This window comes from Triturus cristatus, chromosome 1_1 (assembly GCF_964204655.1).
Source record: "Triturus cristatus chromosome 1_1, aTriCri1.1, whole genome shotgun sequence".
Taxonomy (NCBI): Eukaryota; Metazoa; Chordata; class Amphibia; order Caudata; family Salamandridae; genus Triturus; species Triturus cristatus.
The window spans coordinates 1,312,924,079-1,312,949,605 of record NC_140579.1 but is presented as its reverse complement, the minus strand read 5'-3'; positions in this window follow the sequence as shown (position 1 = coordinate 1,312,949,605).

Sequence of the window (25,527 nt, the reverse complement as noted above, 5' to 3'; positions counted from 1 at the left end):
ATGTAGGGGGCATATTTCAGGATTCGGTAATTTACCGAATCGGTAAAATTACCGATTCGGTAAATACTGAATCCTGAAATGATATGTAGGGGGAGTGTCTCGTCGGTGTGTGGATTCGTTATTTACCACCAACTAAAAGTTGATGGTAAATGACGAATACCTGTAAAAAAGCATTATTGTGCTATTTGAAATGTGCAATGTGGCAGACATACATGCCCTTAGGGCATGTATGTGTGCCACATGTGCACACATGCACGAATCAGGGGTGCAACAGGGTGTCAATGTGACACCCTGCCACCCATGATAATGCCTCCCCTATTACCGATTCGGTATTTACCGAATCGGTAATGGCAACTGGCTTCCCATTCATTCCTATGGGCCTCCCGGCCCATAGGAATCAATGGGAAGCCAGTTGCCATTACCGATTCGGTAAATACCGATTCTTAAATACCGATATTTACCGAATCGGTAATAATTTACCTACATTACATTTACCGATTCATAAATACCGAATCTGTAAAATTCGGTATTTAAGAATCGGTAAATGTAATTTACCTACATATGGCCCTTTGTGTATAAGTGGCTGCATGGGTTGGTGAGTAGCTACATGAGTGTCTATATAGGTTATTAGTTGGTTTTTTGAGTATCAGTATGAGTGTCTGAGTGTCTGAATGGTTCGGTGGGGGGTATTACGTAGTGCATAGGTGCATGAATGAGTGACTCACTGTTTATATGTGTTGAAGACAGCATGTGTGCAGGACTTTTTGGGTGGATGAGTGTGTGCATGGGTGTGTTAGTGAGTGAATGATTCTCAATAGTGTCTTTATGAGTAACTACATATGTTTTAAACTAGTATATGTGACTATTGGTGTATATAAGTGAGTATATGTGAGAGTGAGAGATTGAAAGAGTTCCTGTATGAATAAGTATGTGTTTCTATAAGTGATTGTTTAAAAGACTAAGTATGTGCAAGTTTCTGTAGAAGTAAGTATGGTGGTGTGTGTATAACTGTATATGCAAGTAAATGGATGTTTGATTCTTTATTAGCATGAGTGACTATGTGTGTGAGTAACTCTATGGATGAGTAGGGTTGTGTAACAGGATGTATAGGTGTATGAGTACATATGATGAGTGAGTACATGTATGAGTGACTGTATAGGACTGTTGGTGAATGAGTGGATGTGTATGTGGATCTTAGAATTACTGAATAGGTTGTTGTAACTGGTATTGGTATGTCCATTGTTTTGAAAATTTTAGTTTCTGTTTTTGAATGTGTGTATCAAAGGTTATATTAGGGGGAGACGAGGTCTGCCACTCTATCACAAGGATGATGTCATCAGTGCTGTCATCAGTGATGTTATTTGAGATGCCATCAGTGATGTCATGAGTGATGTCACTGACCATGTCATGTCCCCAACTTAAAACGCACCACAGGGCGTGTTTGTGCATGTTAACTCTGGCCCCATCCCCTCCCTTCACCACTGTGTAAACACGCCCTGTGGCCGATTTTAGTTGGGAGATTAAGTTCATTTGAATCCTAAGGGTCCCTAGGGTCCAACTAGCCCACTTGGTACCTCCAGTAAGCCCCACAGAGCTGTGTTGCAGAGAGGTGCAAAAAGTGCCACGGCCTGGACCACCTCTCTGCAATGCAGCTCAGTGGCGCTTACTGGAAGCACCTGGTGGGCTAGTTAGCCCCCAGGGGCCCTCAGGATTGAAGGGGAATTATTTCCCCAACTTAAAACGTGCCATAGGGCGTGTTTGCACACGTCGCCTCAGGACCCGTCCCCTCCCTTCCCCACAGTGTTAACACACCCTGTGGCGGTTTTTTAAGTTGGGAGATTAAGTTCCCTTGAATCTTGAGGGTCCCTAGGGGCAAAATAGCCCACTAGGAACGTCCAGTAAGTGCCATTGCAGAGAGGTGTATAAAGGGGCACGGCCTGCACCACCTCTCTGTAACGCAAAGCAGTGGCGCTTACTGGAAGCACCTGGTGGGCTAGTTGTCCCCCAGGGTCCCTCAGGATTGAAAGGGAATTATTTCCCCAACTTAAAATGCACCACAGGACGTGTTTGCACACGTCACCTCAGGCCCCTGTCCCCTCCCTTCACCACTGTGTAAACGCGCTCTGTGGCCGTCCCCTTAAATCCTAAGGGTCCCTAGGGTCAAACTAGCCCACTAGGTACCTCCAGTAAGTGCCACAGAGCTGCTTAAGAGGTGCAAAAAGGGACGTGGCCTCAGAACACCTGTCTGCAACGCAGCTCCCTGGCGCATACTGGAGATACCTGTTGGGCTAGTTGGCCCTGAGGGACCCTCAGTATTGAAGGGGAATTAATTCCCCAACTTACAACTGGCCAGGGGGCGTGTTTGCAGAGTGCTAAAAGGAGGGGGCGTGGCCTCCGGCCCGATGCCGGACTTTTATTTATTTTAATTTTTTAAGAAGGAGGGCTGTGTGGCCCCCTTCTTTTTCTACTTTATTGGCCCTGGGGACCCTATCCCCCAGGGCCAGCACCCTAATTTTTTTGTTGAAAAAAATTATTTTGGCCCTCCCAAGGCCTTAATCGGCCCCGGGGACCCCAACCCCCGGGTCATGGCCTTTTTTCTCTAATTCTTTAGGAGGGGGGCTGTGTTGCCTCCCTCCTCAGGGCACTTATGGCCCCGGGGACCCCATCCCCCGGGGCCGGCCTTTGTTTTTTATTATTAAAAAAATATATATATTTATAGAAACACCTAGGACATGCTGGACAAACCGTATGTACCTATCACCATGAAGATTTGCGTGATATTCATTAAAAGGCGACTATGCATACAATGAATCCACGTGGAATGTATTTACACCGCTAGTGAAGCTCTGACGTGTCTGACGCCCTACCGTGCCTAATCCTGGTGCCCCCGCCGGTGGGTACTCTCCAAGTAGACACCCTTGTCGTTTATTTATACAAACATGGGTAGCTATTGACGGGCACATTTAATACACACCAAGCCATTCAAAGGGGATTCGACAAAAATTCGACCAAACTATGCAAGAAACCCCCCTCACAGTTAATAAAACACACATCCACCGCCGGATGTGTAATACTTTTTATTTTACTCTCTGGAAAGGAGACGAACCTCACTTGAGAGTCACAGCGTGCTCCCCCTGAGCCCAATGCTGTGTTACACCCACCAGTGCCCACCGAGTGCCACACACCTCTGTGTTGTATTCCACCAGCTAGTGCGTATGCTATGACACTCTCTGGCCCATGTGCACTGTAACACCACCCCGTGAATATGTCATGCCACACTTGCCTTCGCACGGGTTATATTGCCCCATCTAACGTGCCTTCCTCGATGCTTATGTTATAATGCACAGCGCTATGCCATACATATTACAATCTGGGATCCATATCTTTGTCACAGTGCATATGCAACGTTACACTCCCCAGCACATATTTTATATTACAACTTTAGAGACTAGTTAGGTTACACAACACTGCCCTGTGCATATTACACTCCAAGGCGCATATCGCATAGCACGCGCTAGTGCCTGTGCTATCTCGTGCTCTCCAATGAATCTGTCATTGCGCACAATGTATTGCATATTATATTTCACGCCCCGGTTCATCTTATATCACACTTTTTGGTGCATAGTTTATACCATATACCATATCTAGTTTTCATTTTCAATCGTGCTCTCAGGACTATGTTCTATATAACACTGCGCGACCTACCCTTTTCACGGGCATTACATTTTGCGATGGGGGGTGGAGGGTCAGGGGGGGGTTTCTGCCATGTGAGCCCGGAGGCACAGTCATAAACGTCCTCTTCTTCCTGAATAAAAGTGAGATTATGCTGCATACTTGTTAACTTGCTGCCCCATCCACCTCCTCCCTATCCTCTGTTGTCTGAATCCATGGACTAGCCTCCTCCCTCCTGCCATGCATGGTCAGATGTGCTGCCGCTGCCCTCCATTTAGCATGATGTACCAGTCCACTCCTCCTGCCCTCCATTTCCCAATTCTATGGCCCATCATTGACCTCCTGCTTAGCCTCTGTGCTTAGCTTGCTGCCCCTATTCTCCTTCCCCCTGCCCTCCGATGTCTTTGTGCATGCCCCTGCTCCATCCTTTTTGCCCACCATGTTCCATGGACCTGCCACTCCTATCTACTCTGAGTGTTCTGTTGAGCTGCCACTCCCCTCCCACCTGCCTAGCATTGTAAGATGACTCTAACCTGTTCCTGCCACCTCCACCCTGCCTGTCCACATGCCATGCCCCTATCCCCTTCCTCCTGTCCTCCATGGTCAATTTTACTGCCACACCCTTCTGTCCTCCCTGGTCTGTTGTGCTGCAACTGCTCCTCCTGCCTGCCCCACGCGGTCTATTGTGAGGCCCTTTCCCCTGAACTCTCTTGTCTGTGCCCTGGTCCTGACCCTCCCTTCTATCCTCCATGGTCCTTTGTGCATGCCCCTGCACCCTCCTTCTTGCCCATCATAGTCATTGTGCTGCCACTAACCCTCCCACTTGCCATGCATGGTCTTCTGTGCTGCCATGGCCCCTCCCACCTTCCTTGTGTGGTCAGCTAGCTGCCCCTGACCCCCTCCCACCTTCCCTCCATGGTCTGTGTGTATGCCATCATAGTCTCACTGTTGCTCTCCATGGTGTGTCTTGTTTCTAGTGCCCATCCTGCCTGACCTCCATGGTCATCATGCTGCTCCTGCCCTGCCCCCTTGCCCCCAGCCCTCTGTTTCCATGTGCAGAACCCTATTCCCTCCCTCCTGGCTTGTCTGTTCCATTGTAATGCCCCTGATCCGTCCCTCTTGCCCTTTATGATCTGTTATGCTGCAGCTTTCTCTCCTGTCTGTCCATTATGGTCAGCTAGCTACCATTGCCTCTTTCCCCTCTGTTCTCTGTTGTCCATGTGCAAGGTCCTGTCCCCTCCCTATTGCTTTCTATGGATTGTTGTGCTGCACTCCCGTCCCACATGCCCATTGTGGTGTATTGTGCTGCTGCAAACCCTGATGCCTGCCCTGTAGGGTCAGTTTGGTGCACCTCTCCATGTCCCGCCTGTCCTCTGTTATCCGAGTCCATGTCCCTACCCCAATTCCTCCTGCCTACCATGATCCGATGTACCATACTTGCGAACATTTTGAACTTGGTAAAAGGGAGATTTTGGAAAAAGACTCGGGTATTGATTTTCCTCTTTGAGTTACATTGAAAAAGAGGAGATTGTAGACAGGAGACAGATCAAATAAAGCCCAATTGAGCTTAAAAACATTGGACGTTTCCTGGCTGAAATGGGTCTGTTGGCATGGTTGTACTACCACTGCCTCTTCCTTCTGCCCACAATGGTCTATTATATTGCCACAGCCTCGCTTGCCAGTCCTGTATTGTTGGTTTGTTGCCCCTGTCCCCCTTTCCACTGCCCTCCATAGTCTGTTGTGCTGCCACTGTCCTTCCTGCCTTCCCAGTGTGGTCAAATTATTGCCTCTGCACTCTCCTACCTGCCTTCAATTTTCAGAGTCCGTGCCCCTGGACTCTGCCTCTCAACAGTATCCCAATGAACAACTAGATTGCTAACATTCTATATTTATTACAAAAGTGTGGAACACCTGACGTCATCTTGATGTAATCAAAACTGTACTACCTAGAGCATTTCCTTTAGAAATTACATATATGAGAGGGTCTTATTTGCATCAAAATTATGGTTACTGCTCTAAAAAACTAAAATGAGGACATATTTTCTGAGTTTTCAAATAGCGACAAAGAACTTTTAAATTATTTGTAATCTTTATGTTTTTTTATCCAGTTGACCACTTGATTACATGTTGCACTTAGGGGAGAGGATGTGGTGTTACTTCCAGAGCTGCAGACTTTGCAACTGGGGAACCAGGGTGGAGTTTCTGCTTCAGCTCAACATTCTGTGATTCTGGTCAAATCACTTAATCTCCCCATGTCTACAACCAAAATGAATTTGATCTTATGTGATGTAACCAATGCTCATGTAAAGCACTCCAATACCTGACAAGTCTGCACTATATAAAACTGCAAATACACAAATAAATAAGTGTTTTGCACACTTCTGTCATTGGGCTACATGTGGGCTACATCTGGGTGATATTTGTGCTGCATTTGGGCTCTTTTGTCTCTGGTGGCCATCTTGGGAGATTTATTTGTAATGAAGTTTCCTAATTTCTTCATTTACTGCAGTCTCCTCAGTAGGAAATACTTTCAGTTTTTTACTTTGGTCCATCAAGAAGGCATTATGATGTGTCACACATTTGCCATAAATTCTGAATGGTAGCACTCTAGTTGCTCATTAGATCACTGTAGTAAAGCTACTGCTCACCAGGGAAGTCTGCTGCTGGTATTGAAAGTGCATGTTTCAGTCTGTATGTCAGAATTTCTTTATGAAATAGAAGAGGATTTGAGAAGTCAAAATGTGCCCTAATTTTTCTTTCTGCAGCACTAATCATAATTTCTATGGCAAAATGAACCCCCTCATTTTGTTCCTTTGTAAATTAAATGTTTTAAGTGTTACCACTTTATTCCAAACAAGATGGTTTCAGTTGTGCCATACTATTGTCATAAGTAAGACTGTTAGCGCTCTAGTTGTTCGTTAGATTACTCTGGGACATTCTGTCATTGGGCTATACTTGGGCTACATCTGGGTGATATTTGTGCTACATTTGGGCTCTTTTGTCTCTGGTGGCCATTTTGGGAGACTTTTTTGTTATGAAGTTTCCTAATTTCCTCATTTACTACAGTCTCCTCAGTAGGAAATACTTTCAGTTTTTTACTTTGATTCCATCAAGAAGGCATTCAGATGTGTCACACATTTGCCATAAATTCAGAATGTTAGCACTCTAGTTGCTTATTAGATCACTGTAGTAAAGCTACTGCTCACCAGGGAAGTCTGCTGCTGGTATTGAAAGTGCATGTTTCAGTCTGCATGTCAGAATGTTTTAATGAAATAGAAGAGGATTTGAGAAGTCACTCAAAATGTGCCCTAATTTTTCTTTCTGCAGCAGTAATCATACTTGCTATGGCAAAATGAACCCCCTCATTTTGTTCCTTTTTAAATTAAATGTTTTAAGAGTTACCACTTTATTCCAATCAAGATGGCTTCATGTGTGCAATACGTTTGTCATAAGTAGGACTGTTAGCGCTCTAGTTGTTCTTTACAACACTATGGGAAGCTGCAGTAGAACACAAAGGAATCAACTGACAGTCTCTGCCCTTGTTGGATGTACATGTTTTACTGAGAATGTCAGACTTCATTCTCACATGACTGAGAAAGATAATGTGAATTTACAGAAAATATGCTCTCAGTTTATCTTATAGATCACCTTCCAAACCTCTGTGGGAAAAGCATGAGAAAATAGTTTTCTCTCAAACACGATTCATGATATCACAGCAGAAGGCTTTTTCACATGGTAAAATCACCTTAGAACACACCACAATTCCTAAAAGTAGTATGGTACCATCAACAAATGATTTATAATGTAACTAAAGTCTTAAAACCTTCTATTAACTGCAATGCTTTTTAATGAGGTGCTATCATGTATATTGGTCCCAAGATGGCTGCCAACACTTCTTGGATGAAGTACTGACAGCCAATCAGATCTCACGATGAGATGTGTGGTTAGGCTCCGCCCAGATATATCTATCTTTTTAACTCTAATCTTCTCAGGAACTACTGAACGGATTTACACCATTTAAGCACAAAGCACGAGTCTGAATTGAGGACTACCTCTTTGCCAAATTTGGTGTAATTCCTTTCAGCAGTTCGGGCTGTAGCTGCGTCAACAGGTCCTAAGGGAAAATGCATGGGGAAAATGTGTTTTGGGACCCCCCTTTTTTCTCGCCCCCGCTTGACGAATCACTGTGAAATTTTCAGGATGGGAGCGGACCGGAGCTGGCCAAAAGTTTGGAAAATTTCGCGAAGATTCGTCAATCGGCGCCAACGTTATTTCAAATAGAATGTTGCGGATTGCTTATGGAAAATAGGTCCTAACTATAACTACCTACTGGCAACTGCCAGTAGGTAATATATATATATATATTCACAGAAAAAACCATAGGTTTCAGGGGTGTTATAGTTAGCTGCCCATTTCACTCATACAAAACCATAGAAATTCCTCCGTTATAGTGAGCTCTGCTAACTGTAACTCACGCGCCCGCAATGCACTGCTGATGATGTCACATATTGCACCATTCATGATATGGTCAGTGACATCACTGATGACATCACTGATGACATCTCAAATGGCATCACTGATGACATCACTGATGACATCATCCACTGAATGTGGTTTAGTTTGAAATTTAAATATGTATTATATATATACCAATCTGTATTGAAGATTGAGTGGATATATAACTGTCTGGATGGAGGATTTACTAGCTGTCTGACTGTCTTTTTAAGTGAGTAATTAAAAGTGTCTCACTTAATACATGGATTAGTAACTAAACTATGTGAATGTGTGCAGCACTGTCTCTATTGTTGTATAACATGCTGCATCAGTTGGTCACTAACTACATGAGTGTGTATATTAGTTATTGATTAGTTGGGTGAGCATTTGTATGGGACACTGAGTTTGTGTGTGGTTGGATGGTGTGTGTGTAACTCTATGCATAGATGTGTGTATGGTTGATTGACTAGGTGTATGGGTTTAAGAGCGCATGTGGAAACAGTTGTTTGGGTGACTGAGTGTATTTATTTGTGTGTTGGTGAGCGAATATATGTTTAGTTGTACATCTTCAACAAAGTGAAAAAATAAAAAGCATTGTATGTGAGAGTTGGTGTATATAAATAAGTATGTGTATGAGTCAGTGATTGTGAGAGTAACTATATGAATGAGTGTATAATTGTAATGGTGCTTTTTTAACATATTAACGATGGGTTACTATGTGTTTGAATAAATGAGTGAGTAGGATGACTGCATAACCGGCTAAGATGACTGCTGATGTGTCAATGTCTATATATGTGTATAAGTGCATTTGATAGTGTTCTATTAATTAATGACTGCATGTATAGATGATTCTGTTGTTGAATGGGTAGTTGTGTGTGTAGACTTAGGAATCAGTGAGTGGGTATGTAGTAACTGGTATTGGTGTGTCAATGGTTTCAAATATGGTACTCTGTATTTTACAGTGAGTGATGAAAGGTTATACTAGTGTATGCTGAGGTGTATCAGATTGTCAAGTGGATGATGTCATCAGTGATGTCATTTGAGATGTCATCAGTGATGTCATCAGTGATGTCACTGACCATGTCATGAATGATGCAATATGTGACATCATTAGCAGTGCATTGCGGGCGCGTGAGTTATAGTTAGCAGAACTAACTATAACGGAGGAATTTCTATGGTTTTGTATGAGTGAAATGGGCAGCTAACTATAACACCCCTGAAACCTATGTTTTTTTTTGTGAATTTCTAAGGTTTTTTAAATGCTAATTTCTAACTATAACGTCTCTGAAACCCATGTTTTTTTTCAGTGAATTTCAAAGGTTTTTTAAATGCTATCTTTTAAGTGTGATAGTAGTTATTACTATTTTTTTGTACTGATTTTGTACAGTTTTTTAACTGTTTATTTATAAATATTTTATTCATTAAATAACATTATATATTTTTCTGAAAATTGCAAAAAAAACAATTTTTTTTATTAAAACTGAAATATTTATTAATGTTCTTGTTTTCATTTTTTATTGTAATATATTTATATTATTTTCTTTTTTTAAAAATCCAATTTTTTTCGGAGTCGCGCACTCAAAGTGTACACATCACGGTGGGTGCGCGCATTCTAGCTGCCATTTTAGAAAGTAATGAAGCATCCGCGTATGGTGTGCGATGGCTGCGTGTTTTTCAGTTACATCATATACATTTAATATCACGTGATATGCACAATTGATATGCGATCAGTCTGCGACTCCTGCTCCCGCGCATTTGCGACACATGCGCATTACGGTACGAGATGTTGGCGCGGTTGCGGGTCCCGCGTGACATTATATACGTGCTGGGGTGCGCTGGGTGTGTGACTCCCTCAAAAAAAATGTATGTTCCAAAATGATATGTATGTGTCTTTAATATACATATTAAGGCAAGAGATTATGTAAGATATTCATCAAAATAATATATTTGTACTTATAATAAACTTATATTATTTTTAAATATGTTTTCGCGAAGTCGGATGCGTGCATCGTGAGTGCAGAAAACCAGGTCAGCAGAGCTGCTGTAGAGCCAGAGAACCAGGTCAGCAGAGCTGCTCTAGAGCCTAAGAACTAGGTCAGCAGAGCTGCTCTAGAGCCAGAGAACCAGGTCAGCAGAGCTGCTGTAGAGCCAGAGAATCCAGGTCAGCAGAGCTGCTTTAGAGGGAGAGAACCATGTCAGCAGAGCTGCTTTAGAGCCAGAGAACCAGGCCAGCAGAGCTGCTTTAGAGCCAGAGAACCAGGTTAGCAGAGCTGCTTTAGAGCCAGAGAACCAGGTCAACAGAGCTACTCTAGAGCCAGAGAACCAAATCAGCAGAGCTGCTTTAGAGCCATAGAACCAGGTCAGCAGAGCTGCTTTAGAGCCAGAGAACCAGGTCAGTAGAAGTGCTCTAGAGCCTAAGAACCAGGTCAACAGAGCTGCTCTAGAGCCAGAGAACCAGGTCTGCAGAGCTGCTGCAGACGGAGAGAACCAGGTCAGCAGAGCTGCTCTAGAGCCAGAGAACCATGTCAGCAGAACTACTTCAGAGCCATAGAACTGGGTCAGCGGAGCTGCTTTAGAGACAGAGAACCAGGTCAGCAGAGCTGCTCTAGAGCCTAAGAACCAGGTCAGCAGAGCTGCTTTAGAGCCAGAGAACCAGGTCAGCAGACCTGCTGTAGAGCCAGAGAAACCAGGTCAGCAGAGCTGCTTTAGAGAGAGAGAACCAGGTCAGCAGAGCTGCTTTAGAGCCAGATAACCAGGTCAGCAGAGCTACTCTAGCTGACACTGACTGATTGACACTGACTGACTGACACTGACTGATTGACACTGACTGACACAGATTGACTGACACTGACTGACACTGATTGACTGACACTGACTGACTGACACTGACTGACTGACTGACTGACACTGACTGACACTGATTGACACTGACTGACACTGATTGACTGACACTGACTGACAGTGATTGACTGACACTGACTGACTGACTGACACTGACTGACTGACACTGACTGACACTGACTGACTACTCTCTACTACTCTACTACTGACTCTCTACTACTCTCTCTACTACTCACTCTCTACTACTCACTCTCTACTACTCTCTACTACTCTACTACTCTCTACTACTCACTCTCTACTACTCACTCTCAACTACTCACTCTCTACTACTCACTCTCTACTACTCACTCGCTACTACTCTCTCCTACTCACTCTCTACTACTCACGCTCTACTACTCTCTACTACTCACTCGCTACTACTCTCTACTACTCACTCTCTACTACACTCTCTACTACTCTCTCTCTCTCTTCTACTCTCTACTACTACTCTCTACTATTCACTCTCTACTACTCACTCTCTACTACTCTCTACTACTCACTCTACTACTCTCTGCTGCTCTCTACCGCTCACTCTCTACTACTCTACTACTTTCTCTCTACTACTCACTCTCTACTACTCTCTACTACTCACTCTACTACTCTCTTCTACTCACTCTCTACTACTCTCTCTCTACTACTCACTCTCTACTATTCACTCTCTACTAATCACTCTCTACTACTCGCTCTCTACTACTCACTCTCCACTACTCTCTCTCTACTACTCGCTCTCTACTACTCTCTACTACTCACTCTCTACTACTCACTCTCTACTACTCTCTCTGCTACTCACTCTCTACTACTCACTCTCTACTACTCTACTACGCTCTACTACTCACTCTACTACTCACTCTCTACGATTCTCTACTACTCACTCTACTACTCTCTTCTACTCTCTACCACTCACTCTCTACTACTCTACTACTCACTCTCTACTACTCTCTCTCTACTACTCACTCTCTACTACTCACTCTACTACTCTCTACTACTCACTCTCTACTACTCACTCTACTACTCACTCTCTACTACTCTCTACTGCTCACTCTCCACTACTCATTCTCTACTACTCGCTCTCAACTGATCTCTACTACTCACTCTACTACTCACTCTACTACTCTACTACTCTCTCTACTACTCGCTCTCTACTACTCTCTACTACTCACTCTCTACTACACACTCTCTACTACTTGCTCTCTGCTACTCGCTCTCTACTACTCTCTAGTACTCACTCTACTACTCACTCTCTACTACTCACTCTCTACTACTCCACTACTCTCTACTACTCAATCTCTACTACTCTACTAGTCTCTACTACTCTCTCTCTACTACTCACTCTGCTACTCACTCTCTACTACTCTCTAATACTCTCTCTCTGCTACTCACTCTCTACTACTCTCTACTACTCACTCTCTACTACTCACTCTCTACTACTCTCTACTACTCACTCTACTACTCACTCTACTACTCACTATCTACTACTCTCTACTACTCAATCTCTACTACTCACTCTACTACTCTCTACTACTCACTATCTGATACTTTCTCTACTACTCTCTACTACTCTCTATTTCTCACTCTCTACTCTCTATTACTCACTCTCTACTCTCTACCTCTCTACCTCTCTCTACCTACTACCCTCTACCTCTCTACCTCTACCTCTCTACCTCTACACCTCTACCTATACACCTCTACCTCTCTACCTCTCTGTACATGCACACATATGCACATATATATATGCATATGTATGCATATGCATTTATATATATGTATGTGTATATATATATATACATATATAAACATATAAATATAATCTGCATATCTATATAAATATAAATGCAAACATATACATATACATATATGCATACATATGCATGGTATGTACATGAAAGTTTAAAAACTCTAATACAAGCAAAGCTAAAAAGCCACCTAATTACAAACAGAATTGCTTTAACTTAAACGAGGGCGAGACCTATTGCATTTTCAATGCTTGTTTACTTTGATTCCATCAAGAAGGCATTCAGATGTGTCACGCATTTTCCATAAATTCTGAATGGTATCACTCTAGTTGCTCATTAGATCGCTGTAGTAAAGCTACTGCTCACCAGGGAAGTCTGCTGCTGGTATTCAAAGTGCATGTTTCATTCTGCATGTCAGAATTTTTTAATGAAATGGAAGAGGATTTGAGAAGTCAAAATGTGCCCTAATCTTTCTTTCCGCAGCACTAATCATAATTTCTATGGCAAAATGAACCCCCTCATTTTGTTCCTTTGCAAATTAAATGTTTTAAGTGTTACCACTTTATTCCAATCAAGATGGCTTCAGGTGTGCAATACTTTTGTCATAAGTAAGACTGTTGGCGCTCTATTTGTTCTTTAGAACACTCTGGGACATTCTGTCATTGGGCTATAATTGGGCTACGTCTCGGTGATATTTGTGCTACATTTGGGCTCTTTTGTCTCTGGTGGCCATCTTGGGAGTCTTATTTGTTTTGAAGTTTTCTAATTTCCTCATTTACAACAGTCTCATCAGTAGGAAATACTTTCAGGTATTTTACTTTCATTCCATCAAGAAGGCATTCAGATGTGTCACACATTTGCCATAAATTCGGAATGTTAGCACTCTAGTTGCTTATTAGATCATTGTAGTAAAGCTACTGCTCACCAGGGAAGTCTGCTGCTGGTATTGAAAGTGCATGTTTCAGTCTGCATGTCAGAATTTTTTAATGAAATAGAACAGGATTTGAGAAGTCACTCAAAATGTGCCCTAATTTTTCTTTCTGCAGCAGTAATCATAATTTCTATGGCAAAATGAACCTCCTCATTGTGTTCCTTTTAAATTAAACTACTCACTCTCTACTACTCACTCGCTACTACTTTCTACTACTCACTCTCTACTCTCTCTACTACTCTCTACTACTCTACTACTATTCTCTACTACTCACTCTCTTCTACTCACTCTCTACTACTCTCTACTACTCACACTACTGCTCTCTACTACTCTCTACCACTCACTCTCTACTACTCTACTACTCTCTCTCTACTACTCCCTCTCTACTACTCACTCTACTACTCTCTACTACTCACTCTCTACTACTCACTCTCTACTACTCTACTACTCTCTACTATTCACTCTACTACTCTCTACTACTCTCTATACTACTCTCTACTACTCTCTACCATTCACTCTCTACTACTCTACTACTCACTCTCTACTACTCTACTACTCTCTACTACTCACTCTACTACTCTCTACTACTCTCTACCACTCACTCTCTACTACTCTACTACTCACTCTCTACTACTCTCTACTACTCTCTCTCTACTACTAACTCTCTACTACTCACTCTACTACTCTCTACTACTCTCTCTCTACTACTCACTCTCCACTACTCACTCTCTACTACTCTACTACTCACTCTCCACTACTCACTCTCTACTACTCGCTCTCTACTACTCTCTACTACTCACTCTACTACTCACTCTCTACTACTCTACTACTCTACTACTCTCTCTGCTACTCACTCTCTACTACTCTCTACTACTCACTCTCTACTACTCACTCTCTACTACTCTACTACTCTCTACTACTCTCTCTACTACTCACTCTCTACTACTCACTCTCTACTGCTCACTCTCTACTACCCTCTACTACTTGCTCTCTACTACTCACTCTACTACTCACTCTCTACTACTCCCTACTACTCACTCTACTACTCACTCTCTACTACTCTCTACTACTCACTCTCTACTACTCCACTACACTCTACTAATCACTCTCTACTACTCACTCTGTACTACTCTCTACTACTCACTCTTTACTACTCTCTCTCTACTACTCACTCTCTACTACTCACTCTCTACTACTCTCTCTCTACTACTCTCTACTGCTCACTCTCTACTACTCTCTATTACTCACTCTCTACTACTCTCTCTCTACTACTCTACTACTCACTCTACTACTCATTCTCTACTACTCGCTCTCTAATACTCACTCTCTACTACTCTCTACTATTCTCTACTTCTCACTCTCTATTACTCACTCTACTACTCTCTCCTACTCATTCTCTGCTACTCTCTCTACTACTCTCTACTACTCTCTCTACTCTCTACTCTCTATTACTCATCCTCTACTCTCTACCTCTCTACATCGCTCTACTTCTCTCTCTACTACTCTCTACCTCTCTACCTCTACCTCTCTACCTCTACGTCTCTACCTCTACACCTCTACCTCTCTACCTCGCTCTACATCTCTCTACACGCACACATATGCACATATATGCATATGCATTTATATATATGTATATATATATATACATACATATATATATAAACTACATATATATATAACTACCTACTGGCGGTCCAGTAGGTAGTTATAGCTAGGACCTAGTTTCCATAGGAAAAGCGTTTTTTGATTTGTCAGTATCTTTGATGCAGTTTTTTCAAAACTAATGTGGTACTTCTGTCTTGAAAGTTTCGGGGTGATTCATCAAGCGAGGGCAGAGAAAAAAGGGAGTTCTCAAAAAGATTTTTTTTTCAACATTGTTCATTTCCATAAGCTACAGTCCGAACTGCTGAACGGAATTACACTAAATTTGGCAAAAGGGAAGCTCTTGGTTCAGAAAGCGACCTTTTTTAAAATGGTGTAAATCCATTCAGTAGTTCCTGAGAAATCCAAAAATAATAAAAAATATCGATATCTGGTGAACGAGGTGGATCCGAGAACCCTCCAGATCATGAGCTTGTCTCTGATTGGCCGCTGACAATTCAAACCAGAAAGTAATGGCAGCCGTCTTGTGACACCGAGTCAAAAGAAAAAAAGTGAAAAAACGAGATAAGGGTGCAGGGTAGAATCACCCTGACCCTCTAGACCTGCTCAGGTGGTCCCACAGGGACCCCCAGTGCCAACAGAAAACATTTTTTTCAGCGGGATTCGCATACAGTAAGCTAATCCCACTGAAATGTTTTTAAAAAATGAAGCGCGGTCTCCCAAGCTTCATTTTAATAAGCCCCGTGTGGGCCATGTCCTGGGGGCGATGTTGTTAATATATGTGGGGGCCGTGCGGGCCCCCGCAGCCACAGGCATCGCCACCTTACCCAGGCATTTTAAATAATATGCGTGGGCACGCGGCCCCCCTGCAGCCCTGGGGACTGCCACATCCCTGGGGCTTCTTTAAAAAAACTGCGTGGGGGGCTCCTGCCCCCCCCCACACTGCTCCGGGGACTGCCAAGTCCCTGGGGCATTCCTTATTATGGGGTGGAGGGGGCCTTGTGTGCCCCCCCAAGCCTGGAGGATCTCCAGCTCCACAGGGCTTTACTTCAATTAAAATTGTGGGTGAGCTCCTGCCCCACCCCACACTGCCCCAGGGACCACCACCTCCCCACAGCAATTTAAAATTAAGGGTGGGGGTCTGTTGCGGACCCCCGGGCCTGGGGACTACCACCTCCCCGGGGCTATGTTTATGTTGGGACGGGGGCCGTGCTGCCCCCCTCCATGAGCCCTCCTTGGCCCTGGGGACCGCCACCAGCAATGTCCCAGAGTGCCTACCCCCCTGACATTACAGTTTGCAATTGCAGGACCGGCGCACTACACCCGCCCTGCCATAGAAAACTCCTGTTTTGCTTCATGGAAGCAAGAGCAGAAAACCTGCTCTCGCTTCCATGAAGCAGAGCAGAATTGCTTTTGGGCAAAGACAAAAGCAATTCTGCAAAAGCAAATGCCGGCTCCTGCAGGAGGCGGGAAACCGGCAGGGACCACAGAGGCATTGGGGCTCCTCCCGCGGTCACCAATGTTGAGACCTGACCCGGGGGGATGGGGTCCCCGGGGCCAAAAATGGCCCAGGGAAGGGGGGCCATGTGGTCTCCCACCCGTGTATGTAATAATAAAAACAAAAAACAAGGCAATGCCCCGGGGATGGGGTCACCAGGCCAATAATGGCCTCAGAAGGGGGGCCGCGTGGGCCCCTCCTTTAAAATGATTATTTAAAAAAAAAACATATGTGGCCATTCCCTGGGGATGGGGTCCCAAGGGCACAAATCGGCCTCGGGAGGGGGCCCGGGCCACCCTTCCCGTTTAAATAACTTAGTAGGACTTACAGGAGGTACCAGGAGGGCTTCTTGGTCCCCAAGGTGCCTCAGGAGTAAAGTGGACTTCATCCCTGAACCATTAAGATACCACAAACCACATTTGCAGAGTGGCGGAGAAAGGGGGCATGTTCTCCAAAGACAACTTAGCAATCCTGCTGTGTGGGACTTACTGGAGATACCAGGAGGGGTAGTTGGCCCCCAAGGACATCCTTGGGGGCCACCTACCCCTCCTAATACCTCCAGTAAGTCCCATACAGCAGGATTTATGAGATCTGATAGCAGGCAACGCCCCCTTTCTCCACCACTCTGCAAACACGCATCCTGGTGCACTACTAGTAGGGGGATGAAGTCCCCTTGGCTATTGAGGGTCCTTGGGGGCCTACTAGCCCATCAGTTACCACCAACAAGGCCTAGACAGCTGGATTACTGAGAGGCCACTCCCCCTTTCTCCTCCACTTTACGAGGCCCCCCACATTCTTTGACACATGAGCAGTGATGTACTGCCCATTTCTGCTTGTGCTGGTTCGTAAATGTTAATCTGGGTTGCTAAGCAGATGTATATTTGTGATAAGTACAATCTAATGTTAACAGTGTTTTTGTTTAATAAACTAATGCAGTTTGGAAGAACGAATCCAGGTTCCCTTCAATTGATACACTAACACAACCCAAACCAATGATTTATGAAAGAAACTACTGTGTCCTTGGTGACATTGGCACAGAGCAGTCAGGTTTACCAAAGAGGTAACTCATTGTCAATGAAATTGCTCTCCCTCCCTCGCAGCTCCACCATTAAGTGAGGCCTGCCCCTGCACTATCAAGTGTTGGTTTGAAGCCCTCCTCCAACCGCAGGTTTCCCTGCACCTCATCCCTGGTGGCCCAGTGGACCCCTGTCTCCATTCTCTTGCTCTGCTTTTTCTCTCCTCTTTCCCTTGTTTTTTCCCTCACTTCTATCTCCCCCCTTCACTCTCCTTCTGGGTCTTTCCTCCATTTACTGTCATTTTCCCCTCATTTCAAGCTCCCCCCTCACTCTCCTTCTGTTTCTTCCCTCCGTTTTTCACTCGTTCTTTACCCTCATCTCAATCTCCCCCTTTTACTCTCCTGTGTCCTCTGTGTCTTTCCTCCACTCTTTCTTGCCTTTTTTCTGTCGTTTTCCCCCATTTCAAGCTCCCCTTCCCTCTCCTTCTGTGTCTTTCCTTCGTTTTCACTCGGTTTTTAACCTCATCTCAATCTTCCCCTTTCACTCTCCTGTGTCCTCTGTGTCTTTCCTCCACTCTTTCTTGCACTTTTGCTTCCTTATTTGCACTTTTCTCTCTCTTTTTGCCTTTTTCCTTTTGCCTTTTTTAGCCCATTTTTCCCTGCCGCTGCTGCTCCCGCGGCCCCTCCCCCCAGCACGACCAGTGCGACTGGCCAAATCCAGCTCCCCTCCTCGCTCCCGCCTCCCAGCCCTCCCCGATAATCTACTTAATGGCGGCCCCTGCCAAAGGCAAGCCTGGAACCCTGGATATCTGCACTGCCAACGCTACGACCCAGCGGCACTCCACGCTCTCAACCCAGGCCGCAACAACAACTGCAAGCTAGCATCACCAGCCGACACTCACGGACCCTTCAGCTGTCACCGCTGCCGGCACACCTGCAGCACTGCCAAGACCACTGACCCAGCGCAATCTGCCCGCAAGAACACAACTGAACCGAAGACCCTGCAATACATCCTCCTCAACGTCCGATCCATCCACAAACACGCCACCGAAATCTGGGACCTCCTCGACAGCACTAACCCGGACATAGCATTCTTTACTGAAACTTGGACCAACAGCACCTCGGGACCGGACATCGCCCTCGCCATTTCCCAAGGATACAAGATCTCCAGGAAGGACCGCCCCACCCACCCGGGAGGAGTATTTGCCATTGTCCACAAATCCACCCTTCGCCTGAGCACACTCCCCGACAAGCCCACAGACCTGATGGAACTCCTTCACTTCAAGATACTGGCCAGCCCTACCTCCACCCTCCGAGGAACCCTCATCCACTGACCCTCTGGACCCTGCAGACTTTTCGTCAACTCCATCACGGACATCATCTCCCCGCATGCCATCTTGTCCACCAAATACACCCTACTGGGAGACCTCAACTTCCACCTCGACAACCAACTGGACCCCAGCACCACATCCCTCCTGGACAACCTCCACTACATTGGACTCCGCCAGATCATGACCGAACCCACGCACTCAGCAGGACACACCCTCGACCCCCTCTTCACAACGGGAAACTCCATCACCTTCAGCCACACCACCAAACTCCCATGGACTGACCATCGATGCGTCCACTTCACCTTCAGAACACCCACCATCCACAGACACCAGCACCTACTCCCTCGAAGAAACTGGATCAGAATCACCGACGACCAGCTAACCTCATCACTCAGCAACTCCACCCCAACCATTGCGGAAAACGACAACGCCAACACCGCAGCCTGAACCCTGCACAGATGGCTCTCCGACAGCACCAACATCATAGCCCCCCTCAAGAAAAACAACAACACCCACGCCTAGAAAGAAAGATGGTTCACCACCGAACTTCGAGAGTCCAGACGCACTTGTCACCGCCTCGAAAAGGCCTGGAGGAACACCAAATCCACAGAAGCCCACAACAACTTCAGAGCCGCCACCAACGCCCACCACCAACTCATCAGAAAAACGAGGAAAAAAGCGATTGAAGACAGAATCTCCACTCATGCACACAACAGCAAAGAACTCTTCAACATCATTAAGGAGTTCGCCCAACCCACTAGCAAGTCCACCGACATCCCTCATGCACAAGACCTCTGCGACAAACTCAGCACCTTTTTCCACCACAAAATCAAGAGCATCTACGACAACTTCGACGAAGACAACCAACACACTGAACCCTCACCAACCACCCGACACCCTGAAGCCAGCGATCGACAACTGGACAGCCCTCACCACCGAAGACACACTGAAGACGATGAAGTCAATCCCCTCCGGGGCCTCCACGGACCCCTGCCCCCACCACATTTTCAACGGAGCTGCCGACACCATCGCACCCATGCTCTGCCACACCATCAACCGCTCCCTGGCTACCGCCTCGTTCCCTGACGACTGGAAGCATGCTGAGATCAACCCCTCCTGAAGAAACCATCGGCGGACCCCACCGACCTCAAAAACTACAGACCCATCTCCCTGCTCCTGTTCCCAGCAAAAGTCATCGAGAAAGCCATCAACAGCCAACTCACCACATTCATCAAAGAGCACAACATCCTCGACTGCTCCCAATCCGGCTTCAGAAAAAAACACAGTACGGAAACCGCCCTCCTCGCCGCAACAGACGACATCCGTACCTTTAAAGGATAAAGGAGAAACAGCAGCCCTCATCCTCCTCGACCTCTCAGCGTCGTTCGACACAGTCTCTCACTGCACCCCAATACGCAGGCTCCACGACGCAGGGATCCAAGACAAGGCCCTCGACTGGATCCTCTCCTTCCTCTCTGGCAGAACGCAGCAGGTCAAACTCCCCCCTTTCCTCTCAGACCCTACACCTACCACCTGCGTAGTCCCCCAGGGGTCCTCCCTCAGCCCTACACTCTTCAACATCTACATGGCTCCACTCGCCCCCATTGTCAGAACCTACGGACTCAACATTGTGTCATACGCAGACGACACCCAAATCATCCTCTCCCTAGCCAACTAACCCAACACCGCCAGACACAACTTTTGAGAAGGCATGGAAGCCATCGCCAAATGGATGAAAAACAGCTGCCTACAACTAAACACCAAGAAAATGGAAGTACTCATCATGGGCCCAAACCCAGATGCCTGGAATGACACCTGGTGGTCCCCCGCCCTCGGAAGCCCGCCTACCCCCACACACCACGCACGCAACCTGGGATTCATCTTGGACTCAGAGCTCAAAATGGACCGCCAGATCAACTCCGTCTCGTCCTCCAGCTTCCACACCCTCCGCCTCCTGCTTAAGACCTTCAAATGGATCCCCCTCGAACACAGAAAGACCATCACTCACGCCCTGGTCACCAGCAGGCTCGACTACGGCAATGCACTCTATGCCGGATTAAACAAAAACCTCACCCGTAAGCTACAGAACATCCACGCCGCCGCAAGACTGGTCCTCAACCTGCTGAGACACTGCCACATCTCCCAGCACCTGCGAACACTTCACTGGCTCACCATTGAAGCTAGAGTCACCTTCAAGATGCTAACCCATGCTCACAAGGCCCTCCACGACACCGGACCAGCATAGCTGAACAGTCGACTCAAATTCCACGCACCCCAAAGGACCCTATGATCAGCCCAGCTCTCCTACGCAGTGGTCCCCTGCACCAGAAAGACCAAATCTGAAGGCCGCTCATTCTCCTTCCTTGCGGCCAGAGCCTGGAACGACCTTCTGCTCCACCTCAAACAGATAACATCGCTCCCCATCTTCGCAAGAAACCTCAAAACCTGGCTCTTCGACAGACCCCCTCCTTGATGGACTGGAACCTGCCAACCCCCCCCCCCCCCCCACACCTCCAGCGCCTTGAGACCCTTATGGGTGAGTAGTTGTGCTTAACAAACACCTGATTCGATTTGAAAGAGGTAATGTACAAGTTATTTGTACACCCATCACACAGTAACACAGTAACAAGACCACAAAAGGACTCCACACCATTATAGAAAAATATTCTTATCTTTAAAACAAGACCAAAACAACAAAAATACAATAAGTAGAAGTCAGAATATGACTACGTACAGAATAAACTGTTTTATAGTGCTTAGAAACAAAAAGGGCCAACCAGGGCTATCGTCACGCTTGATTGGGTCAAATCCAAATGTTCAGGCCGACCACGATAGAGCACAGGTCAAATACAGGGACCAGCCTAGCCGCAGAAACAGTCCCTTTGGGTGTGTTGACGCCGAGGACGATGCGGGGAGCAGCAGAGGCGATGCATCGTCGCTGATCCTTTCAAGGAGGGCGCAGTCATAGATTCCGTACTGCACAGCGTCGAAGGTGCGTTGAGGGCGAGAAGCACTGGAGCGATGCATCAAAGTTGAACAGCTGGTTTGAAAGCAATGCGTCGGTGCCAAAACACGTACTGTCAAAGATGCTGCGAAGCCTTGAGGTGATGCAAGATTCGTAGTCCGTACAGCAGTGGTGATGTGTCTAGGGAGAAGTGCCGGTTCCGATCCACGCCACGTCGTTGATGGATGGATTTTCACATATGCAACAATTCCAAGTGCCCAGGACTGGATTGGCAGAGAAGGACTCACAGCAGTCAGGTTGCAGGGTGAAATCTTTGATACCCCTAAAACTTAAGAAACAAGAGGCAAGCCAACAAGCCCTTGGGAATGCTTTGGCTCTGTGATGTTGAGATGCAGTTCCAGTCCTTCTCACTTCCAGGCAAGAAGCAGCAGGTAACAGGTCAAAATAGTAAAGCAATGCAGCAAAGTGGCAGTCCCTCCTGGCAGCACAGCAGTCCTCCTTCCTGGTAGAATGTCCTCAGACCCAGAAGTGTTCTCATTTGGTGGTTTCAGTGGTCCAGTACTTATATTCAGTTGGGCCTTTGAAGTAGGTAGACTTCAAAGAGATGCCTTTGAAGTGCACAAGACCCTGCCTTTCCTGCCGTGGTTCCAGAATCATGACAGGGAGGTATGCAACCCTTTGTGTGGGTGCAAGCCACACCCCTTTCAGTGTAGGTTTCTCCCTCCTTCCCATCCTACTTAGGATTACCCATCATCATGCAGATGGCCATTCAGCCACAACTACCCTTCCTTTGTGTGTGACTGTCTGGAGGGAATGCAGGAAGCCAGATGTCACCCAACCCAGATGTGCATTCCAGGGACAGGCAGAAGGCACCAATTGGTTACAGTAAGAAAATCCCAACTTTCTAAATGTGGCATTTTCAGAATTGCAATTTGAAAACCAACTTCACCATCAGTTGTGTTTTTAAATTAGGATTCCAGAGACACCAAAATTGAGGGTCCCATTTTTTCCCGATTGGAAATTAAACTTATAAAATATAATAAAGTAATCCCAATGTTATCCTATTGGAGAGATAGGCCTTGCAGTAGTGAAAATGAATTTAAGAGTATTTTACTATCAGGACAAGTAAAACTTAAAAGTACACTTTTTAAATACACTGCACCCTGTCAATGGGCTTTCCAGGGCATACCGTAGGGGTGACTTATATGTAATAAAATGTGAAGGTTGGACCCAGCAAGCAGGGCAGGTTAAGCTGCCAGGTTGCCATGGCAGTTTAGAATTGCACACACATGATCTGCAGTGGCAGGCCTGAACATGTTTAAGTGGCTACTTCAAGGGGTGGCACAATCAGTGCTGCAGGCCCACTAGTAATTTAATTTACAGTGCCTGGGTAATTTAGTGCAGTTTACTATGGGCTTATCAGTAAATCAAATCCAAAAGGTTTTGATAAACCAATGTTACCATGTTTCAAGTAAAGAGCACATGCACCTTAGCAGTGGTAGCGTGCCCAGATTCCTATTGCCAGCAAAAACGAAGTCAACAAAAGCTGCACATTTTTCATTCACTCCCAAGTGTACACTAAAACAGTGGTTATTAACCTGTGGTCTGGGAACCCCTGAGAGTCTGTTCAGTCTTCTCAGAAACAGAGGCATAGCTTCAGGGGGAGTTTGGGGGTGTTTCCTCCCCCTAAACAAATTATTCTGTAATGAATAGTTGGGTACATGTGCTTTCAGTCAGGTATGGTAAGGTGTCTGGTGGATTTCACCTGGGAGTTTTACATACATACAGACACAAATACACACACACACTCTTGTTAGTTTGAAAAATATTGTGTTTTAAGTATGCCTAACAATCCGCACTCCACTCTCTGTCAAATGTCTCATAAACCTCTCTTATACCCTGCTTCTCATATAATGTATCTTAACAAGCTATGTCAGCGTGATTGTTGGGAATTCAGAACCTCGCCCCCCCCCTCTATTACTAACCAAACTACACCCCTGCTCAGGAAGTCTGCAATTGCTTAGAGAATGTAATAATATCAACAGATTAATAAAGTATATATAAATAAAGAAGCAATACACAAAATTACAAATTTTACAACAACATGTAGATGTAAATGAATTTGAAATTAGAGGCTAAAAATTAAGTTAGTATTCTCAGATTGATTTGTGGGAGCAGTGCAAATGCATCAAAAGAATATAATATGGTTCTGTGGCCTCAATTGAATTTTAAAAAGCTGCATCATTCCCATTAAACTTACATTTAAAAAAATACATTTGTTTGTGCATTAAGGTGCCGATTCCGATCCGGTAAAAAAAAATACCGTACGACTCGTATCCGTATTTTTTTACGTACGAGTCGTACAAGTTCCGTACAAACGGGCAAGTACGATCCGTACGCGAAAAATATCTACGAATAGCGTTGGGAAAAGTCTACAAAAGTGCGCCGGAAATTTTTTACGTCCGAATATCGTCGGGAAAAGTGTACGAGAGTGAGCCGGACATTTGTACGTGCAAATCGTAAAACACAAGTCCGAACGCGCAAGTACGATCCCGACCGTCCGTCCGAATACACAATCGCACGGAAAAAGGCCCGCATGGAGCTAATGCAGTAGCACACATGTACACGGGTAAACATATGCCCGTGTACGAGCCGTACAGCCCCCCCACCCCCAATTCTGTCAGCACCGTACACCACCCTGTCCGCACTGTACCCCAGCCCCGCAACTGTACGTGCCGTCCCCCCCTATACGTGCATCACCCCCGCATGTACACGCCGTACCTCCACATGTACGCACCATACCCCCTGCCCCCCACCGCATGTATGCACTGGACCCGAGCACCACCTGTACGCACCTTACCCCCTGCCTCCCCCACCGCATGTACGCACTGTACCCCCTGCCCCCCACCGCATGTACGCACCGTACCCCCTGCCCCTCACCGCATGTACGCACCGTAGCCCAGCACTGCATGTACGCACCGTACCCCAGCACCGCATGTACGCACCGAACCCCCTGCCCCCCACCGCATGTACGCACCGTACCCCCTGCCCCTCACTGCATGTACGCACCGTACCCCAGCACCGCATGTACGCACCGTACCCCAGCACCACATGTACGGACCGTACACCAGCACCGCATGTACGCACCGTACCCCAGCACCACATGTACGCACTGAACCCCCTGCCCCCCACCACATGTACGCACCGTACCCCCTGCCCCTCACCGCATGTACGCACCGTACCCCAGCACCGCATGTACGCACCGTACCCCAGCACCGCATGTATGGACCGTACACCGCATGTACGCACTGAACCCCTGCCCTCCCGCCACATGTACGCACCGTACCCCCTGCCCCCCACCGCATGTACGCACTGGACCCGAGCACCGCCTGTACGCACCTTATCC